Here is a 21,307-nt window from a genome sequence, read left to right on the forward strand (position 1 = left end):
CAGCCCTGGTATCATTCTTGATTTGCTCACGCAAAAAGCAAAATTTGCCAACATTAAACATGCTCTGAGGACTTCTCTCGTAGGAGACGGAGCTAATGAATGACGTTACAGTTTGTGACCACAGATGGCAGGAAACCAGCATCCCACCAGGCACGACATCGACAGCAAGTCAGGTCATACAAATAATCACGGTTCAAGCAGACATGTTTATCTTTACTAATATATCATAACCTCATTTACATTTTTCTTGATGACTGAAAATTAATATTTGCACATTTAACTCCACAGATAATCAGATTTTCCCCAACAGTGGCAAACAAGAGAGGACGGCAGCTTAGTTGCCTGGGAGCTTCCTGCTATCATTTCTCTGCCTTACTTTCAACAGAGAGGATCAAGTTACTACTTTAGAAAATAAGCAAAACAAATCATTAGTGATATTAATCATCGTCAGTTTATTTTTCCTCCTCTTTTTTATTTAGTTAGGTGCTGACATGTATAAGCTCTAAGTAAATTGAACGTCTACTTGTATTTTATTGCTCGTTACAAATCCTCAAACAACAGCAAGAGGCTCCGTTTATGTTAGGAACAGCAAAATCAATGTGGATTCTGGAGTTGCCCATGACGGATGGAAGCCCCACAGAGGTGCTCCCTGCTCAGCGGAACCCTCAGGAATGCTGCTGCCGTTCGGAGCACAGGGGACCTGAAAGACAGCCCCCAGCCAGCTTCCACTGGTCCCACCGCCCGATTGCCGATTGCCGGGTTTGGCTCATTTGCAATGCGTACCCAGATCACTGACTTTCTTTAAGAAGTAAACCCTGAAGCAGAGAAGTCCTGGGCCATGTGTGAATACATTCTGGTGTTTGAAGTCTGTCCTCTACCAGGGCAGCCCTGCCATGGACCTTGGACCTGCGCTCAGGGCTGGGAGCCAGAGAAGGCACCACCCGCCCTCCCAGGCAGCTGGTGACACCTGGTAAGTCACTTCTCCCGTTGGTCCTGGCCTCCTCATCCACAAATAGTTAAGCGTGCCTAAAATGCACACTTTCAGGGTTTTGTGTCCAACGCGTGCTATTTTCTGAGTCGCCCGTGACTGTGCGATGCCCTTGTCTTCTCAAGGCGGGAGTTATTCTAGGAACTGCCATCCACTTGTCATCCTTTTAGGATTCAAGACTTCACGCGTTTGGGTCTCACGGGATAATAAGGAAGGCCGCCTGCTCCCATTCCTGCTGGGCCGCACGAATCCCGCTGTCCCTCGGCAGGGACACCAGGGTACTCGCTCCCCGTCAGACGCCTCGCTGGGCCCCGGGAGCCCCCAGATCCGACAGCCAACGTCTGCTTGCTTCGGTTCGCCAGCATGTACGGCAGGTGGACGTTCCCAGAATAAACTGTCCTGTGATGGTTAAGACCCTTGTAACAGAGGGGTGGGGGACATGCCGGAGGTGGAGACGGCTGGCGGCTGGGTGGACAGAGGAGGGGCCCTGAGCGCGTGTCCTGCAAGCTGGTCCCTGGAGGACGCTCCTGACACAGTCACAGGGAGGAGTGACCAAGGTGAATCTTGCCCCAGGGCTTGGGGGAGGGGGCAGAGAGGACAGACAGGGCAACAGGGGATGGAGAAAAGTCAGGAGGAGAGGTTTGTGGAATCAAGTGCGTATCTTAAACACCTATCTTGACACAGGGATGATATTTTCACAGTAATCCATTTGCTGAATAAAACTAGGGAAACTATAAGTTACTATTTCTGCCTAGAGCTGACCTTTTCACCTTAAAGATAACCTATTTTTTAAAATCCTGTTTAAAAAACCAAAAACCTGTATATCCTTCCTGTGAAAATGTATCGTGTGGTCCAGGGAAGCGTTGGGGTTTGTTAAGAACGTATCACTTCAAAGGGCCTGACTTTTCGGCCCCCGGCCTCCCTTCCCGACCGTTTGCCTGCTGACTCTGTGCTGCCGGTGTGGTCACATCCGCTGGGGAGTAGGAGGGTCCTGCCCACCGTCCATCGCTGCCCGCGAAGCTGTGTGCCGTGGAATCCAGCGCACGCCCCGGGCTGGCGGGCAGTTCCTTCAACGGGCCGTCTGGGTTTGCTGGTCCGAGGCCTTGGCTGTCCCATCAAGGGTCACCTTCACGTGTAAGGGAGCAAGCTGCTGCCGGCCGGGGGTTCGGCAGCACGAGGCGGGTGGCGAGGCCTCCACGCCCGTGTTCTCCCGCGGCTGTGGGGCAGGGCCACGTGCAGAGGTCCCGCAGCAGCTGCCGTCAAGGGGGCTCCAAGTGCGTGCTCAGATCACTTATGGGGCAGGACTTGGAGGAAGGAGATCACAACGCACGGCAGTCCCTCTCTCCTGCTCCTGTTCTCCACGCATCTCGGGAGCCCATGCGGCAGCCGCCAACGCCCCCGCAGGGCCCACTCCCACCAAGGGCAGGACCTCAAGCCCCAGCGGGCGGGGAGGGCAGTGCACGGGGCCCAGGTGAGGGGGTCCATCGCAGGGTGGAGGGAGTTCTCTCCTGCCAACACCCAAAAAACGGCAATTCTCAGACGACCACAGCCATCACGAGGCTCCCGGTTTCACTGTACGGCCCGGGCATCTCTAGGATGCCTCCACAGACCCTGGGGGGCGGCTCGGGCCTGGGGGTCCTCCCAGGGCCCCGCCGTGACGGGCACAGTCTCGGCGGTTTACGTGGGCGCTCACATTTTAAAATTCTAGAGGTCGGAATGTTCCAAACCCAGCTGCCTAGAAGCAGGGGAGGAGCCTGAAGGTCAGTGCATGGGCCGGGCCCCTGCTCGACCCACGGAACACCAGCAGCACTCACTCCTGTGTGCGGCCAGAAATAAATAAATACCCAGCAAAACCAGGCAAGGTCCGCAAGGCCCACGGTGCATAAATGCAGACAGCCTCTCCCCGCAGGAGAGAAGAGAGCCTTCCTCACGCTGCCCTCTCTGCCCCCGCCGAGCAGAATCTCCAGAACTCAGGCCGGGAAATCTCCTTCCTAAAAATCCCTGTGCCGGTTCTGACGTACAGCAGAGGGGTGGGCCGGAACCATCCCTACCCTGGGTCACCTCAGCCCTGAGCAGACACCTGGCCGACCCAGCAGGGCTCCTCCAAGCCCTCCAGCTGTGGACGAGCCAGGAACTGCAGCAGATTCCAGCAGGACCGCCTGGAGGTGGACCGGTTCTTTCACTACTAAGACCAGTTCTACTCCAAAGCTGTAAACCAGTGAAGTGGGCAAACCCACCCTGCGGTGCAGGCTGAGCCCCGGGAGACCTTGGCTCTGGAAGAGGCGTGCTAAGCCCGTAGGACTCTGGGTCCACTTTCCGCTCCTAAGTGAAGCTGGCGCTTCACGCGCTGTGGGCGGACCCCGCGGGAGCCACGGCGGTTTTGTGCTGACCCAGCCACCCTTTCTCACAGCCTGCGGGATACATTTTCAAAGCAATCCGTCAATGGTAAGCTCGGATGGGGAGCTCTGGAGCAAAATTGAGTGCATCACCCTCAGGAACCCTGAGACCCTTGGACCGGTGCCACCAGGTGCCACCAGACTCGGCCACGAAAGTAACGGAGTCACTGCCTGTGGTCTTCCGGAAAAACCATGATACAGCAGCGTGAATTTTTCCCAAGCACGTCACAGGATACAAACGTCTTACGTGCCGCCTCCCTGCGCTCCTGGAAGCGTGCTCTGCACACTGTCTGGAGAGATTAGGTACCTGCCTGGGGTCATGTGGTTTGCAAGGACCAGAGCCAGACCGAGGAGCAATGGGATGGCCCAGTGACAAGTCACCTGGGCTCTGCATCCTTGGAAGAGATCAACTGAAAAGGGATCAGTCACTTCGGTCAGTTTACTACTAACTTACTTAGAACATTTTTTAAGTGAGTAGGTCCACGCATTTCCCATCACCTCCGGAAACACGCATCTTGGTGGTTTTCCCCAGGCTCTTCCACAGCCCCTGCGACACCTGGTCCCTTCTGCCCATAATTTGCTGGGGGTCTACAGCACACCACCCACCGCACTAGCCGACTTAATTTCATTAACAACTAAATACTTACTTTTACTAACTACTCAAAATACCACGTGTGAAGGGCCTATCGAACCCTCTCGAGCCCAGGCATCTGCCTCGGAGACTCAGAGGGCTTCCTTGAAATGGAGGCCCCGCCCTCAAAGGCAGGTAAGGGCACCTTATCTGGGGAGGCCACGCCCCGTCCTCCCTCAGCAGAAGCGCATCCATGCCCCTAATGACTTATGTTCCTTCCATAAAGTTTATTCCAGTAACGCATATAAAGAGGCCAGCTCACATCACATTGCAACTCATTATTTTTTATTGAAGAATAATTGACACACAGCCTCATACTAGTTTCAGGCGTGCATCATAGTGATGTCGGATTTATATACATTTCAAAATGGTCACAGCGATAAGTCTAGTTACCATCTGTATTGAACTCATACAGATGAGCTCATATCTCGTTGAGGATTTCTGCATCTATGTTCATCAATGATACTGGCCTGTAATTTTCTTTTTTTGTGGTATCTTTGTCTGGTTTTGGTATCAGGGTAATGCTGGCCTTGTAAAATGAGTTTGTAAAATGAGTAAAATGTAAAATGAGTTTGGAAGTATTCCTTCCTCTTCAATTGTTGGAATAATTTAAGAAGGATAGGTATTAACTTTTCTTTAAATGTTTGCTAGACTTCACAAGTAAAGCCATCTGGTTCTAAAGTTGCTTGGGGGAGCTTTTAATTACTTATTCATTTTTATTACCAGTGATTGGTAAATTCAGATTTCCCACTTCTTTATTATTCAGTCTTGGAAGACTGTATGTTTCTAGGAATTTATCCATTTCTCCTAGGTTGTCCAATTTGTTGGCATTTCATCGTTCAGACTAGTATCTTATGATCCTTTTATTTCTTGGTATCAGTTGAGATTGTTACTTCTCCTCTTTCATTTTTTATTTTATTTGGGCCCTTTCTTTTTTTTCATGGTGAGTTTGACTGAAGATTTGTCAATTTTGTTTCTCTCTCCAAAGAACTAGCTCTTAGTTTCATTGATCTTTTCTTTTTCCTTTTTTTGTCTCTATTTGATTTCTTTCTGCTGTGATCCTTATTATTTCCTTTCTTCTACCTTCTTTGGGTTTTGTTTGTTCTTCCTTTTCTAGTTCCTTAAGATATGAAGTTAGATTGTTTACTTGAAATTTTTCTTGTTTCTTCAGGTAGGCCTTTATGGCTATAAACTTCCCTTTTAGAACTGCTTTTGCTGCGTCCCATTGATTTTGGAAAGCTGTATTTCCATTTCATTTGTGTATCAAGTATAGACTTTTAGTTTGTGGTTGCCGTGAGGCTCTTATGTAACAATCTGTATATAAAGCAGTCTATTTCAAAGCTGATGATCACTTAAGTTCAAATGCATTCTAAAAGCACCACATTTTTACTCCACCCTCCACATACTTTACAACTTTTTATTTTGTATATTCATTCATTATTTATTTTATTTATAGTTGCTTTTACTACTTTTGTCTTTTAACCTTCATACCAGCTTTATATGTGCTTGATAACATCAACTTCACCAGATGTTTGCCTTTACCAGTGAGCTTTTTTTTTCTTTCAGATATTTTCTTATTTCTAGTTATGGCCTTTTCTCTTCCTCTTAAAGAAGTCCCTTTAACATTTCTTGTAAGGCCAGTTTAGTGGTGATGAACTTCTTTAGTTTTTGCTTGTCTGGGAAACTATCCCTCCTTCAATTCTGATAATAACCTTGCTAGACAGAGCATTCTTGGTTGCAAAGTTTTGTTCTTTTGTTTGTTTGGTTTTTTCCAGCACTTTGAATATATCTTGTCACTCCCTTCTGGCCTGCAAAGTTTCTACTGAAAAATACACTGATAGCCTTGTGGGGGGTTCCCTAATAGGTAACTAGTTGTTTTTCTCCTGCTGCTTTTTAAATTTTCTCTTTAACTTTTGACGTTTTAATTATAATGTGTCTCTATTTGGGACTCTCTGTGCTTCCTGGATTTGGATGTTTGTTTCCTTCCCCAGGTTAGGAAAGTTTTCAGCCATTATTTCTTCAAGTAAGTTCTCTACCCCTTTCTCTTTCTTCTCCTTCTAGGACCCTATAATGGGAGTGTTAGTATGCTTGATGTTATCCCAGAGCTCCCTTAAACTATCCTCATTTGTTTTTATTCCTTTTTCTTTTTGCTGTTCAGCTTGGGTGATTTCCACTACTCTGTCTGCCAGATCACTGATTCGCTCTTCCGTATCATCTAATGTGTTGTTGATTCCTTCTAACATATTTTTCATTTTGATTATTATAGTCCTCGACTCTGATTGTTTCTTTCTTACACTGTCTAACTCTTCGTTGAAGCTCTCACTGTGTTCATCCGTTCTTCTCCCAACTTTGTTGAGCATCTTTATGACCATTACCTTGAATTCCCTATCAGGTAAATGACTTATCTCCATATCCTTAAGGGCTTTTTCTGAGGTATGTCTTATCCTTTTGTTCTTTCATTTGGAACACGTTTCTCTGTTTCCTCATTTTGCTTGGCTCTCTGTGTTTGCTTCTGTGTATTAGGGGAAGCAGCTACTCTCTCAGTCTTGGAGGAGCGGCCTTGTGTACGCAATGATCCTTCTCACTCAGCCCTGCCCTAGCTCTCAGTTGTCTCTCAAACCTTTGCTGTTGTCTATACCGCCTGATTTAGTCTTAATAATCCCTGTTGTTGAGGGTGTGTTGAGACCTGCCAGTGTTCCAAGGGTAGGAATCTCACTTAGCTCCTACTCTCAGGTTGACTGGATGCCAGACCCTCAGGCAGGAGCTTTTAAAGGCTATAGATACAGATATAGATATAGATATAGATATAGATATAGATACAGATACAGATATAGATATAGATATATAGCCCTGTGGGGCAACAATCATAATTCCTGTTGGCCTCCAGACCACGAGATCCAGAGGTGTCCCCTGGGAAAGAGCTGGAAAACTCAAGGCTCCTGACGAGTGTACAGGTTCCTTTCTGGGGAGCTCACTGAGCTGTAGGGAAGCCAAGGGGGTGCACAGGGATAGTGACCCCTCGTACTTTCCCTGGGGTCACCTCCTTAGCATCTGGATGTGAGGGAAACATGAGGCCTGTCCTTCAGGGTGAAGCTCCAGGCTAAGTAAATAGGCCTTTTTCACAGGAAGACTGGGGTTGTGTTTCAGTCGGCTTTCTGGGCCCCAGGGGTGGTGGCCGGACAAGAGCCGTTTTCATGGTTGTTACAGCCCCAGGGAGCTCAGGGACGCCAGCCCTGCCGGCCACCGGGGACAGGTGATCAAGGGGTGGCCCCGTGTGGACTGTCCACACCCACTGGCTTTAGGCAGCTGGAGAGTGTAGGGGCGGGGCTGGCTGAGCCGTGAGAGCCCCTTGTCTGCACACACGTGGCTTCAGGTCAGGGCCCGGGGATGCCAGGACTGCTCGCGCCCCACCCCCAGCCCCAGAGGGGGGTACTGGCTGGTGCTCGCCCCTTCAGCAACGTGACAGGACAGCACCCGCTCCCTCACCCCTGCATCCAGCTGGCCCGCCTGTGCTGGCAGCTTACACAGGGCACAGTAATGGTGTCTGCCAGTGCCTGGGTCTCCAGGGGACATTTTCACTGTCCCCACCCCTCCGCCGACACTCTCAGATTCACAGATGATGTTCCTTCACGTACAGTCTGGGAGCTTTTCCAACCCCTGTTATTTCACTGGTCTTAGGCGAGTGAGACCACATGTGAGCCCTTAAGAGGGGGCTCTCGGTGTCCTGGGCACTTTGGGACACTTGGACGTCAGCCACATTGGTTTCCTGAGCCGGACACGTTGGGGGCTTAGCTCTGGTGCAGATCCCAGAGGCCAGGTGTCCGATGGGGGCCCTGCCCCTCAATCCTGCGGGAGAAGCCTGGTCCGGTGAGACACCCCCCCCCCACCGCTGTGCGCCACTAGGTCCCCCTGCCTCCCCTGCCCGTCTCCCCATGGGCTTTCATCCTCTGTCCTGGAGCAGGTGCTCAGCTGGTTCTCAGGTTCCTTTCAGACGGAACTGATCCACAGGCACTGTGTCTGTGGGAGGGGAGGTGGGTTCAGGCTCTTCCTACAGCACCATCATGAACCGCCCCCATAGGTCGTTACTTTATTACAACCACTTTCTTCTGATTCTGTCTCCACCCGGTACTAGACCCATCTACTCATGGCCGTGGGTAGCACTTGTTAGAAACGGCACAGTCCTGGGCCTGTAAATGGCTCCATTAACAATAATTCACCAACTTACTCAGCATTTATTTAAATTTAGCAGATAAAGAACCAGGCTGGACAGAAAGTCATTAGTAGCACTATTTATAATAATGACATTAATTCAGCACGCTCACTATTCCAGGAACTGTGATGAACCCTGTAAAGTTCTGTGAATTCAGCTTGACTTCAGGGAATCCTCTTGTTAATCCTACGAGCCAAATGTTGGTACCCGCCCCACCGTTGGAAGGCAGGGGTGTGACGGGCTAAGGAAACCAGCCATGATCACATGGGGGCTAAGAGCAGCTCCAAATCCAGAGTCCACAGAAGCCATGCTCTAAACAATCACTCTGTCTGCCTAGGAAGGAAAGCTCCAGATTGTCGAACTATCCCCTAGACACCACTTCCTTAGATATTCCTTGGAATACCGCTTCCCAATCCCCAAATCCATAAATTCTGGGCTGACAATTGTACCAGCACACTTAATTTTAGGTCTCGATTGCACACCACTTCCAGTCTGCATGCTGGAGAAACATCCCCTGCCATGTTTCAGCACATCTTGGTTCCAACAAATAGGATAATTATAGGAGGGAGTAAGGAAGGAGCCATGTGGGCAAACGGTAACTAAAGTCTTTTAAATAACCCTCACAAAATTTCATGCCCAACTGCTGGTTCAGACTGCAAAACAAAGCTTTGAAGAAATACCAGGAAAAACTCATCTTCTCTTTTTTCCCGAGAAAATACAATTTTCATCAGACATTAAAGTCCTTTTGGGTAAAGAATCCATTCCAGTTGGCTAAGCCATTTATGAGGCCTGTTTAACCCAAAATATAAATGCAATAAAATATGATACAGAATTAAGGACGAGATACTTAAGGATGACTTCTCAGGAAAACTTTCAAAAAACGTGAAATTATAGGTGACTCATCCTTCCAACTCTTATGACTAAAAAGAGGCATGTGACCCGCAGTGGGCCAACAGGACACTGTGTGAGATTCCTGCAGTGCTCATGAGCTTCTCTGAATTTGAAGAAATTCTCCCTCCTTCAGTCAATATAAATTTGAAAGCTTGAGAGCTTTGTGGTTGTCAGAAGCTACACGGCAAACCTAAAACACAGAATCAAATTGTGTTCCAGAGGTTTGTTGGTCTTTTTACGAAAGTCAAACCAAACCACAAAATCTCTCCAGATTTCTTGAGGCCACAGGGTCTCATTAGAAACCAAAGCAAGAATTTTCTTACAAAACCGTACCCAAAAATTGTTATGGTGAATGATAAATCCCAACCAGTCTCTATCCAGTGCCAAAACAGCAAGGAGAAAATTATACGATTTCTTCGGTCTTTTGACTGAAAAAGACCTCCACCTGTTCTGGTGCCTCTGCCCTGAGGGACCTACCCCTCCTGACGGAGCCCAGGGCATCCTCGAGACCCGGCCCTGTGTCACCCTGAAATTAGGAATAGGGACAGAGCCGTGTGACTCAGCCGGGATTCGGCCGCCTCACCTGACACACCGATCACTTCCGCGTCCCTCCAGGTCGGTCGACATTTTAGTGACATGCGACATCTAACACTGCAGTGTCTTCCAGCACCTTGATCACAAACGCTTCCCCAGTCACGAGGGCTGGGATCCCGGCAGTCCTGCACCACGTGAGTGTGAAGTAGGGACCCTTCCCCTGCGTCTGCACCAGCACTAGGGCCTCACCCACTGCAGCCGGGGGCATCAACTCAGGAGCACCTGCACCCTACCCTGCCCTCCTCGGAGCAGGTCTAGACTTTAAAAGACTTTCCCGGACACCTGTTACTCAAGTGCGGCAAAAGCAGAGCGTTGACTACAGGAGACAGAAGGTTCCGGAACAGAAGCCACTGGGCATCTCCTCGCAGTCGTGCTGGGGGAGTGCCTAGCCCTGACCCTTCCCTGCGCCACAGATGCTGAGACGCGAAGGACAACATCCCACACACGCCCTTTCAGCCACAGGTCCCGTGACACCAAAAGTCCCTGAGACTTTAAACACCAGCTGCCATCGGGGCTCGCGGAGGCCATGCTCAGGCCGCCCCTCAGCACGGGCTCCCTCCCCGCCTCCCCCGCCCACGGCTCCTCCTCAGGGGCGCGTCCCCATGTTGCCCTGCTGCGGGGGGAGGAACCAGTCGCTCCTGTGACCGGCGCCCAGCCCGTGAGATCCTGAGAGCAGGACCCCGTCCCCTCCCCACTCCAGGCCCGTGGACACCTGCTTCCCAGCGGGGTCTCAGCGCGTGCCTGCTGGACCCGAGGACGGAGGAACAAACAAGGGCTCCACTGGGGATGGACAGGCGGGCTGGGGACCGCGGATGAAGCTGGGCCAACGCCTGGCCCGGTGGACCCTGCAGCGGCTCCAGCCAACCCGAGTTGTGACCACAACCAAAGCTCTAACGGCCTCTGAAGTCAGAAATAAATCTCATTACACCCTTGGAAGCAGGAAATACGGAAGAGATCAGAGAAGTGGTTTTCATGAGATTTTAGGCTCAGAGCACCTGAAGTGTGTCTCATAAAATACGCATCAAAACTCAAGTTCACCGCTGGATGCAGATTTAAGGCTGGGCTGACCCGAGAGCCACCACAGTCCTAGTGACGGAAGGGTTATCATAATAAACAAGGGACCCGTGACACGCAAAGGACCTCCCACCCCCAGCTGTCCTCCCAGCATGGTGTGGATGGTTTCCACATGGAGGTTTGCAAAACTATTTTACATTTTGGATAAAAGCCACACCCACTGTCGTCGCGTCCCCCTTGTCCAGAATAAAACAAGGATGACAGATGCCCTCAATGCCCAGCATAAAAATACGAATGCTGTTTGCACATCAGCCCTGGAAGGACTCCCCAAAAGAGATGAGCTTTAAGGGGAATTTAGAAGAAAAGGCATATGCAATAGACAGACCCCAAAGTCAAACGCCTAGAGAAACATGAAAGGGAAAACTAAAATACAGGCACATGTGTTTAAAGAGCTGTTTGAAGGCTTAATGAGGAGCGTTAAATCGGAGCCATACTGTAGGATTATGGAGTTATTTCTGGCTTGAACCTTGCAAGATATTAAATGAACTCACGCTAATTTCTCTTCTTAAAAAATAAAATGGTAAGATCAAGAAAAGAATATTTAGTTTAGAATTGGCTGTCCATGGCTGTGCCCATCACTCATTTTCCTCTAAATCCCTCTCCTCCGAAAACAACTGACAGCCTGACAGATAAAAATATGCCAATATTCCATAAATAAAGAGCCATCAGAACAGACGTTAAGAGTAACTGATACACGCTAAGATGCTTCCCTCCTCACACAAACAAGCTATTATTTTAACAGAACTGTGTGGTGGATGCTTTCACCTGTCCAAATAGCAAAAGCAAGTCTCTGCAAAGTGGGAATCAGAATGAAACGTGAACAGAAGCTCACAAGATTAACTGTACGGAAATGGAGCAATTTGGTGGCGGACAAGCACACCTTCCCCTGTGCAGCCATCAAAGTGACAGTCCTTTTGTTTGTAAATGCGCATTGCCTTGTGTTTAAATACTTTAACAGCACCCAAGGACAGAGCCAGACTTTCATGTTTCTAAACCATCTCTGGAATGTGTGTGTGGTGTGTCCATTGTTCATTGTGTGTCTGTGTGTGTGCATGCATGTGTGTCTTGTGTGTCTGTGTGTGCATGTATGTCTGTGTGTGTGCCTGTGTGTGTCTGTGTGTGCCTGTGTACATATGTGTGCCTGTGTGTCTGTGTTCATTGTGTGTCTGTGTGTGCATGTGTGTGTATGTGTATGTGTGTACCTGTGTGTCTGTCTGTCTGTGTGTGCATGTGTATGTGTGTACCTGTGTGTGTGCATGTGTGTGTCTGTACCTCTGTGTTCATTGTGTGTGTGCATGCATGCGTGTCTGTGTGTTTATGCATGTGTCTGTATGTGTGTCTGTGTGTGTGCATGTGTGTCTGTGTGTACCTGTATCTGTGTTCATTGTGTATGTCTGTGTGCATGCATGCATGTCTGTGTTTATGCATGTGTGTCTGTGTGTGCATGTGTCTGTGTGTGTATGTGTGTACCTGTGTATGTGTGTGTCCATGCATGTGTCTGTGTGTGTGTGCATGCATGTGTCTGTGTTTATGCATGTGTGTCTGTGTGTGCATGTGTGTGTCTATGTGTACCTGTGTGTATGTGTCTGTGTCCATGCATGTGTGTCTGTGTGTGTGCGCACCCGCACACTTAGCTGTACTTCAACATCAAGAGCCACAGCTACATGGACCAACTCCACGTCTCAAAGGTGAGGCAAGGTCTCACGTCCACGTCCGTCTGTGTGTCTCGGCAGGTGTGGGGTGCCCTCTGCAAACAGGGTGCTGCCCCTGTAAAGCCACAGGGAAGGCGGATGCAGCTGGCGACCGGCCAGGTCTCGGAGTTGTGTGATATCATGAAAAGGACACAGGTCTCACGTCTTCTGAAAACACGGCTCCTGTTTAGGGCCCGCATTTTTCTCTCCCTCTGCAGCTGTCTAACTATGAAAAGCCTGGAAGAGACATCAAAATGCGGCTATTTTTTACACGGGGCACATTCCATAAAACCCGAGCTTCTCCTGCGGAGTTGACACTTCTTCTCTGCTAATCCCCTGCCTCTCATCTTTCTCCCTCTCTCATCTCCCTAATCCATCTGATTCAACCGCCGTCTCCACTCACCTTCTGTGGCTCCAGGCCTGTGGCTCCACCCCCAGACCTCCACCTGCGCCCAGACCTAAAAACGGCACCAGTCGCCTTGCTCTGGGACCCAGCGTGGCAAGGCCACGTGCCCCAGAGCTCAGGCTCTGGGCTGTGCTGACCCCAACTCCGTGTATGAAAATGTGCCCACATACGCTGTGTATGAACCAGACGCTGGGCGGTTAAAGCATGGATTAGCTGTCAGCGACGGGGTGGTCAGAAAGCTCACTTGAGGCTCTGCAGTTCTGCTCAAAAACGTTCCTAACTTGCGTGATGTTTCCACGAAGATACATCAGAAGCAGGATTTACCAGTCTCTTCTGCGATTTCATTACCGTTTTAAACAGCAGTTAATGGAATAGAACCAGGATGAAGAAATAGCTGCCACACGTGACTGCAGTGTGACACCCAAAATGTAAAACGACCACAGGAAAGAGGCCGCCGCAGTCTGTGGAGCCCCAGTCCTGCCCGGAGCCTCGACACGTACATGTGTGTGTGTGTTGGGTGGGGACGAGGGTCACCACAGTCACCACGGCCTCGCCAGCCCCACGGGACACTTGCAGACACCGCGTGTCCTATCTGTTTCAGGGACAGATTGGGAAGATTCATCGGAAGCATTTCTAAAGGGCTTTGGAGCCGCTAGAAAAATGCAGGCGTGAACTTCCAACAAGTCTCCAGAGGCAACCTGGTCACAGCAACCCTGGCACAAAGTGAGGGGAGAGGGTTTCCGTGTGTTTGGGGAGGGGGCACCGAATTAGGAAACAAAGGGTTGAATGTGTGCTAAATACTGAAAATATCTCAGCTCCAGCTGCCTCTTTCCATCCTAAATTCCGAATAACCCACCAAACGGGCCAAGGAATCACAGCAACATCACCCTCGATGCCCTTTGCTTCCTTCCTTCCCCAGAATTTCCGTCTGTGGATCTCATGTAAGTGGGTCCATGACCTTCTTGCCTAATTATATCTCCCAAGGTAGCACAAACTTCCCGACACCTGTACACACACGTGCATGCACACATAAATACACGCAGAGACACACCCTTGTGCACACACATCCCGCTCATAACACACACACCACACACAACACGCACAGGCCGCCCCTCTTTCCTTCTTTCCCCCTTCCTGTCTGATCACCTCCCCCAGCCCTGAAAGACCAGCGCCCCCGTTCACCAGCACGGAAGCCTTCTGGGGAGAAAGAAGTCCGTCCTCTCCTGCACACGTGGTTTAGGACGCTTTTTCTCCCGGAAGCTCATGAAGAAAGAGACAACGTGTAGATGATCATGACACTGAAGTCCTTTCTCAGCCGTGACCCTGGCTGCCCCGGGACCTCGCATGAGCTCCTGACCTGCCTCGGGGTCCTCGTCAGCTGACAGATGTGACACCCACCTTCCAGGGCACGTGGGAGGACTGAGCCCAGTAACAAACACCAAAGAACTTTGAAAAGCACGTAAACACTTTAAACACGTTGTGCGTGGCTCGTTGATTAAATTAGAGTCGGCTCCAGATGCATTCCCACCTCTTCGAGGCAGATGTCACTGAGGGTGAGTACCACACTTCCTCCTAAATCATTCCTTGTCTCATCTCGCCCCGTGAAGAATTCTGCGTCAGGAGGAGACCCCCAATTCCCTGCCCCCGTGAGGCCCAGCCACCCTGCAGCTCGGGGAGGGACAAAGCTCCGGTGCTCTCCTGGGGCAGATCCTGAGAACGCCGGGAGCAGATCCCACTTCTGCAGCCCTAAAATTCTACATTTTTATGAGCTCTTTTTAAGGAAAAGAATACAAACTTACAAGTTGAAAATTAAGCACAGGACCTCAGAAGGGGCCTGGGCAAGTGAGGTGCCTCGTGGTAAACCTGCCTCTAAGCTGCTTCCCGATAGATGGAAAGTCCCCTGAAGACATGGCGGGGTCTTGTAATCTTAGAGAGGTCCTCGGGCCGGAGGGCAGTGTGTGCTCAGAACCGCTGTGGCCCTCCTGCTCCCACCTCTGGCAACACAAGTTAAACCACGTCCATCAGCAGCTATTTCGAGGCACTGCTTTCGGGCCAGGGCTGGTGCAAGGACACACGAGACGGGTCCTGGAGGTTAGGACCCACAAGGGCAGTGGAGGAGGAGGATGTGTAAACGAGTGACCGTGACACAGGAGGCAAGTTCTACACTCACAGGATGGGCTGCGAACGCCTGTGGGCACAGAGGAAACAGCAAATCCTGTGCCCGCTCGGGAGGTGGCACTGAGCAGACCTTCAGAGGACTGCCCGGTATGTGGGCGGGAGCACGGGGCACATGCGTGTGACAGACCAGCGGCTGCAGCTGGTCCAGAGGCCCTGGAGCCTGGACCACGGCAGCAGCGGGCGGCGAGGGGGCTGCCGCCATCATGAGGTGGCCAGCAAGGCCGGTCGACATTACCAGGCAGATTTGGGTAGCCAGCCATCACAGGACACAGCATATCCACCAGGTCCCACTAAATAAAACAACATCTCACTGGATTTAAAGTGGGGACGGTAGCTAAGATGTCCGTGTTAATCAAGCAATTAATCCATCAATGTATTTGCTGCATGTGCCGGCCCTGCTTTACCCTGAACCCAGGAGCGAATGACGAGATCCCTCCCCGTGGACACTTCGGGCTGGCCGAGGGGGAGAAGACCAGGACCCCTGGGCAACACGAGAACCTTTCAGTGTTAATTCATTTGACACGGACTGTAAGTGCAAAGAAATTCAGAAACGGAGGGATTCCAGCGGGCTAGAGCCACTGAGGAGAGGAGCTTGAGTGTGTCCTGGGGGGTGACCTGCGGCTGTGGGCTCTGAGCACACGGCTGGGCCAGGGCCAGAGCCAGGGCCGGAGCCGGAGGTGGTTCTGGGCCGAATCGCGCCGGGACCCCCCGTGCCGCAACATCATGGGTCCGGGGTCCTTGCACGGGTCACTCAACCTTCCTCATTTCCTCGCCACTCGTCTGCTGAACTGCCAGATGAAGCAGATTCATCTCTTGTACTTCAGAATCATGTAACTAGATGTTCATAAAGCAAAGAGTATCAATCATGGGTTGTGTACATATTAAAAAGCGCTAAAGAAGAAAACCTGGACAAAGAGCTATTTTTAAAAAGGTGGTGGGTTTACTCTGGAGAAATGAAAACTATGTTCACACAAAAACCCGTGCATGAACATCTATAGGAGCTCTATTGAAAAAATCACCTAAAGATGGAAACAACTAAAATGCCCTTCAATGAGCTAATGGATTTTTTTTAAAATTGTGGTACATCCAGACAAAGGAATACTACTCATCTATAAAAAAGAAAGAACTATTGATGTACAGGACAAACTGTATGAAACTCAAAGGTTATGCTAAGTGAAAAAGCCAGTCTCAAAAGTCTGTAAGTTGTATCATTTCATTTGGACATCTGTATAATGTCCTCAAAACTACAGGGTCATGAAGAAGATCAATGGTTATCAGGAGTTCACTGTGGGGGTAAAGTATGAATACAGAGCGATACACAGAGAGGAGAAGCCATGGGACTGACCTGCATTCTGGTTTTCATGGTAGCTATACGTGTGTTACATTTTCTAGAACTATATGCCAAAAGAAGTGTCATTTACCATACGTTAGTTTAAAAAATAAAAGTAAAACTCTAAAAATTAAATAAATTAAAAGGTGGTGGGGAGAACGGGGCACCGCTATGTGGATGAAATTTTCTCTGTTGAGGTCAGGCGTGAGGAGAGGCAGCAGAGGGGGCCTCCAGAGCCCCCCGCCTCCTGGGAGCCAGATTAGCAGACAGACCCTGGGCTGGGGTGGAGGAACAACCCCCAGGTTTCGAGGCGAGCGAGCCCTGCCCCAGCGGAGTTTCCTGTCCTGAGGAAGTCAGTCCAGGGACTGTTCACTGTCTCGTGTTCAAGGCAGCCGGCCTCCAGCCATCTGGGTCCCACCAAGCACCTGAAACTGGCCCTTAATGGAATAAACTGTGCAGTGTAAACAAACCAGAAGAGACGCATCTGTGGCCACGGGGAGCCCATGACGTCTAAGAGGACGGCTGAGGCTGGTTCTGTGTGTGTTCTGGTCTGGACTGCATTTTCTTTCAAAGAATTCAATTTCTTTCCAGAGCAGGTGAGGAGAAGGAATGTGAGGCCGAACGATCAAATTTCATCCAAAAAGTACAGAAGTAATGGAATCAGCCATTACATTAATCCTCATCTTCAGACAAGTTTTTCTCAAAGTCAGCAGGTGCCAAGAAGTGGGCCAAAGGTGACAAGTGACACAATCTGCTCCTTCCTCCTGCAAAGGCCATAGCAAAACCCACTAGCCTCAACCGACATCGCGAGGAAACTGCTCTTTTGTTGGACAAATAACAGATCCCAGTCATTATTTCTTCCTTAAACTCTTTGTCCGTGGTCTGGGATCAAAGCCGCCCTCACCTGCAGGAGGGGCTCCCAGCCACCCCGAGGGGTCAGCGGGCCCCGGGCTGGGCTGGGGCCGCATTTCCAGGCAGTGAGACAGGAAGATCTCCAGGGGGACAGCTGCACTCTCTCCTGGGCTTGTCACTCACCAGTCGTGTGGCCTGAACAAAATGTCACGCTTTCTGAGCCCCGATTTCTTTCTCTGTAACTTAGAGATGCGCCCACCCCTCCTCCCTCAAAGGGTTGTTGGAAGGGCCATGCCGCCAGTAAGGCCACCAGCAGTGCGTCCGTCACCCCAGGGGCAAAGCCGCATCTGCACGGTGGGGCGCTGGGGTCCGGGAGACAGCCCGCTGGACCGAAAGGTCTGGACCCCCAAGCGAGCCCCGCACAGCCCGCTGCTCTGGGCCTCGTGGCCTTCGTTCCCAAAACAAAGGATCCAGGGACCTCCCTGTTCTCAACACTCTTAATATAGAGGCGCCTCAACATTCCCTCCGGGTCTAAAATTCTGACTCTAATGCATAGCAAAGTACTTCGTAAAGTGTTAATTTTTACATAAACGCGAGGTTCTGTTAGTAAACTGCTCAACAGGCCTGGTGCCCCAAAATGGGATCAGGGGCACCCCACCTTCTCTGGCTCCACTCCGAGGGGCCCAGAGGCCTGGCGTTAGAATATCGGAGAAGAAAACACACCCCTCCAGCAAAGATGCTGGTTTCCTTGGGTTGGATGAAAAGAGCTTCCCAGGAAAGCTCTCCGCCCCGCAGTGATTCCTCACCTATGTAGTCCAGACTTCAAACCTTCCATCCCCAAAGTTACTTGCAGAAAACCAGCTTCTGCAAACAGCCCTCCTCTGACTTAAATCCATTCACATACAAACAATATCTTTATTCCAGGGAAAAATGACCTTTTCCTCAGGCCTTGAAACACATTTGATCAATTGCAATGATCATTTTATAACATCAGTGAGAGCTCCTTTATTTTTAACTGTTCAATAGGTATCTGAAGAGCTCTCCCAAGTAAATCGACAGAATTTTTAAAATATCAAGTTTCTCTTCTTAAAGCTCTATACAGCACGGAGACAAATACGGCTCAGATAAAAATCGGAGTGAGGACATTTGAGACTGTCCTAACACTCGGAGCTTCTCAAATACGTCCATCAAGGTCTCCTGAGAACAAAGAACCTTGAGTGAATAGTCCCGGAAGTCTGGGGACAGAACTGTACGTGGGCTGATGGCAAGCAAAAAACTGTCACTGAAGTGAGTGTTTTAATTTCAACATTCATGCAAAACGATTGTGTTTTTTTTTTAACTTAATTTTTATTTTATATTGGGGTATAGTTGATTTACAGTGTTGTGTTATTTCAGGTGTGCAGCACAGTGAGTCAGTACACATACACATATAGCCAATCTTTTTCAGATTCTTTTCCCATATAAGTTATTACAGAATATTGAGTAGAGTTCCCTGTGCTGTACGGTAGGTCCCTGTTGATTATCTATTTTATATATATTGATAGTAGTGTGTATATGTTAATCTCAAACTCCAAAATGTTTGTGTTTTAATGCATGATATTCCGTGTGTGTGTTTTGATACAATGTGAATGTTTTAAATTATCCACCAGTTGAATTCCTTGACTCTGTGCTGCCACATCCTTGACACCTTTAATTCCAAGAATTAAAGTTCTTGGAAGCATCTCCGGGAAGCGGCGCCGCGCCTGCCTGTAACTGGTGGTCACTGTACACGGTCACAGGAGCTCTCGGAACTCAGCAGAAGTAGGGCTATGGCCCGAACCTCTCGCTGCTGGGGTGTCTACACCCTCGAGTCCAAACAGGGAACAGTTCTGATGACGTTTTGAGTGAGGAACTCCTTTTAGCCTCCTTGGACTACTGGTGGCTCCACAAGTGTCAGGTAGGAATGGGTAGAAAAGACACCCCACCTCACGTCTTGTCCTGTCTGTCTTGTCCCCCAGCTCGGAGTTGGAGCTGCAAAGCCAACATTCTCTCTGACACATCCTACAGGTGTGCCACACACCTCCCAACTTCCTGTGGATTCTCAAGTACAAGCAGTGTGAAGGTGAAGTCAGGGCACGGGTACCATTTCTATTTACGTGTGAAATATCTCGGGGGTAATGAGGTGACCCTGCTACAGGCTCACTGCGGTGACTACAGCCTGTTTAAACTTGATCCAAAATCGTACTTTCAGATGCTGCACCATCTTCTTACCAGTTTATAAACATATTAATTCACAAATGGCTGATTTCTCCAACTTTGACATTCACCTCACAATGGAGAAAAAGTATTGCCCTCCCTGTGAAAACACACACAAATTTACATCTACCTTCTCTGAGCAGGAATGCATCATCCAAAACTTTACAAAACTTGCTGTAAAGGTGTTCTTAGGTTTTTGTTTGGTGTGTAGCGGAATGTGCTCATTAGTCTGCGAAACTAATATTAACTTCCAACAAGGCAGATCCCCGGATCCCTGTCCCAGCACAGTAAAGGCTGATTTCTCATGAGGCAAAGCCAGCCTCCTGCCCCTGGAAGCTCCTCTCTCTGAAACACGCAGCCTCCAGACAGAAGTGGGCCTGGACGCAGGGGGGCACCTCTCCTCTTCACTGCCTCCGCCTAACGTGGCCGCAGCCCCTGCCCATATGAGCGCTGGGCGAGCCCATCCTGGACCCCGCCCTCTGCAAAGAAGGCCCTATTGGCGAGTCTGTACAGTCTTGGCCAAAGGGGTGAGAGCAAAGCTCTTCTGTGGCGTGCCCCCTGAGCGTGTGGAGTTCCCGGGATGAGGGGCCGCATTCGGGGTGAGCCTGGAGTGTGCAGTTGCAGGCACTGTCCCAGGGTCCAGCTCTAACCAACTGCTCCCATTAGAGCAAACTAGTCTTTCGAACAAGGGGCACTAAGACCTAAAACACAGGAAAAAGGACATTGGACTGAGGGGTTGGAAGAAAAGAAATACGGGAACAGGGACCGCTGGGCACCCCAGACCAATGAGAGTAGCCTGCTTCCTTTGATAAAGAAGTATGGTCCTCAGAATGCACAAAAGATAAAAATTCTCCCCTCTCTTGGAGAACAAAAAACATATTCAATTAAGGAGCTCCTGTGCTAGAGGAAAAGGCAAGCGGGGCCCTTGACTCTACGAGGGGGCTTGCCCAGGGGAGCTGTTTGGAAAGTGAGATTTGTCTGCCACTGAAGTGCAGACTTTATAAAGAGTCCCACGCCCACCGCAGTCAAGATGCGCTGAAGTTTCGGGGTCCACATCTGCCCTCAGCGACAGAGGTGACGGTGAAGAATGGCTCCCACACGGGCACACGATGGGCCCTGACGTCGCCCAGCTGCTGCAGAAACCCCGGCCGTGGCAGCAAGGGCGCTGGGAGCTGGACACCTGGTGTGGGCGCCTTGGAGAGCCTGGGTGAGGTCATGCCCTGTCCACTCAAGGGGTCGGTCAGCTTCTGGAGTCGCAGGGAGAGGACATTTTTAAACAGGATGGAATTTACTCCTACAACACAGCCGTCCCCCAAAGCCCTCTGAGCTGTCCTGGCCCCGTAATGGCCCAGAGAGGCCACGGGGACAGTGCCCCGGATATTCTTGTCGCCATCCTGTCACTTCCCGACCTTCATCTGGGCCTCAGCATTAAGCTGTAATTGTTCACTCTTCCCCATAAATGCGGGGCCATAAGCTGCAAAAATATAAGTGGAACAACATCCAGAAGTCCCAGATCCCGGGACCGGAATCTGTTTAAAAGAGGACTGAATAACTTCGCTATCGCGGGTGAGGGAGTAGGGTGCCCAGAAAATCCAAACCGAGTCCAGAAGCCAGAAAAGGTGAGGATGTTGGCAGAGCTACTAGGTCTGAACTGCAAAACGCAAGGCCACCCAGGAGAGGCGACTGTGTATTTTTATCCCTGGGTAGCAGAGGTGATGCCACAGTCACCAGACACCCGGGAAGGCGTTTGCAGATGCCTATAGTAATTACCATCGCTTTGCAGGCAGAGAGCCCTGAGGATGACTAAGGACGAAGCCAATCCAGGGACAGC

General features: G+C 50.1%; 1 long non-coding RNA gene across 3 annotated transcripts in view; it reads right to left on the bottom strand.

Moving 5' to 3' along the window:
* Positions 1-21,307, bottom strand: part of LOC309647638 — a 478,548-nt gene that overhangs the window by 347,884 nt on the left and 109,357 nt on the right. The window lies entirely within an intron of this gene.

Source organism: Balaenoptera physalus, assembly GCF_965194825.1.
Source record: "Balaenoptera physalus genome assembly, chromosome: 18".
NCBI lineage: Eukaryota > Metazoa > Chordata > Mammalia > Artiodactyla > Balaenopteridae > Balaenoptera > Balaenoptera physalus.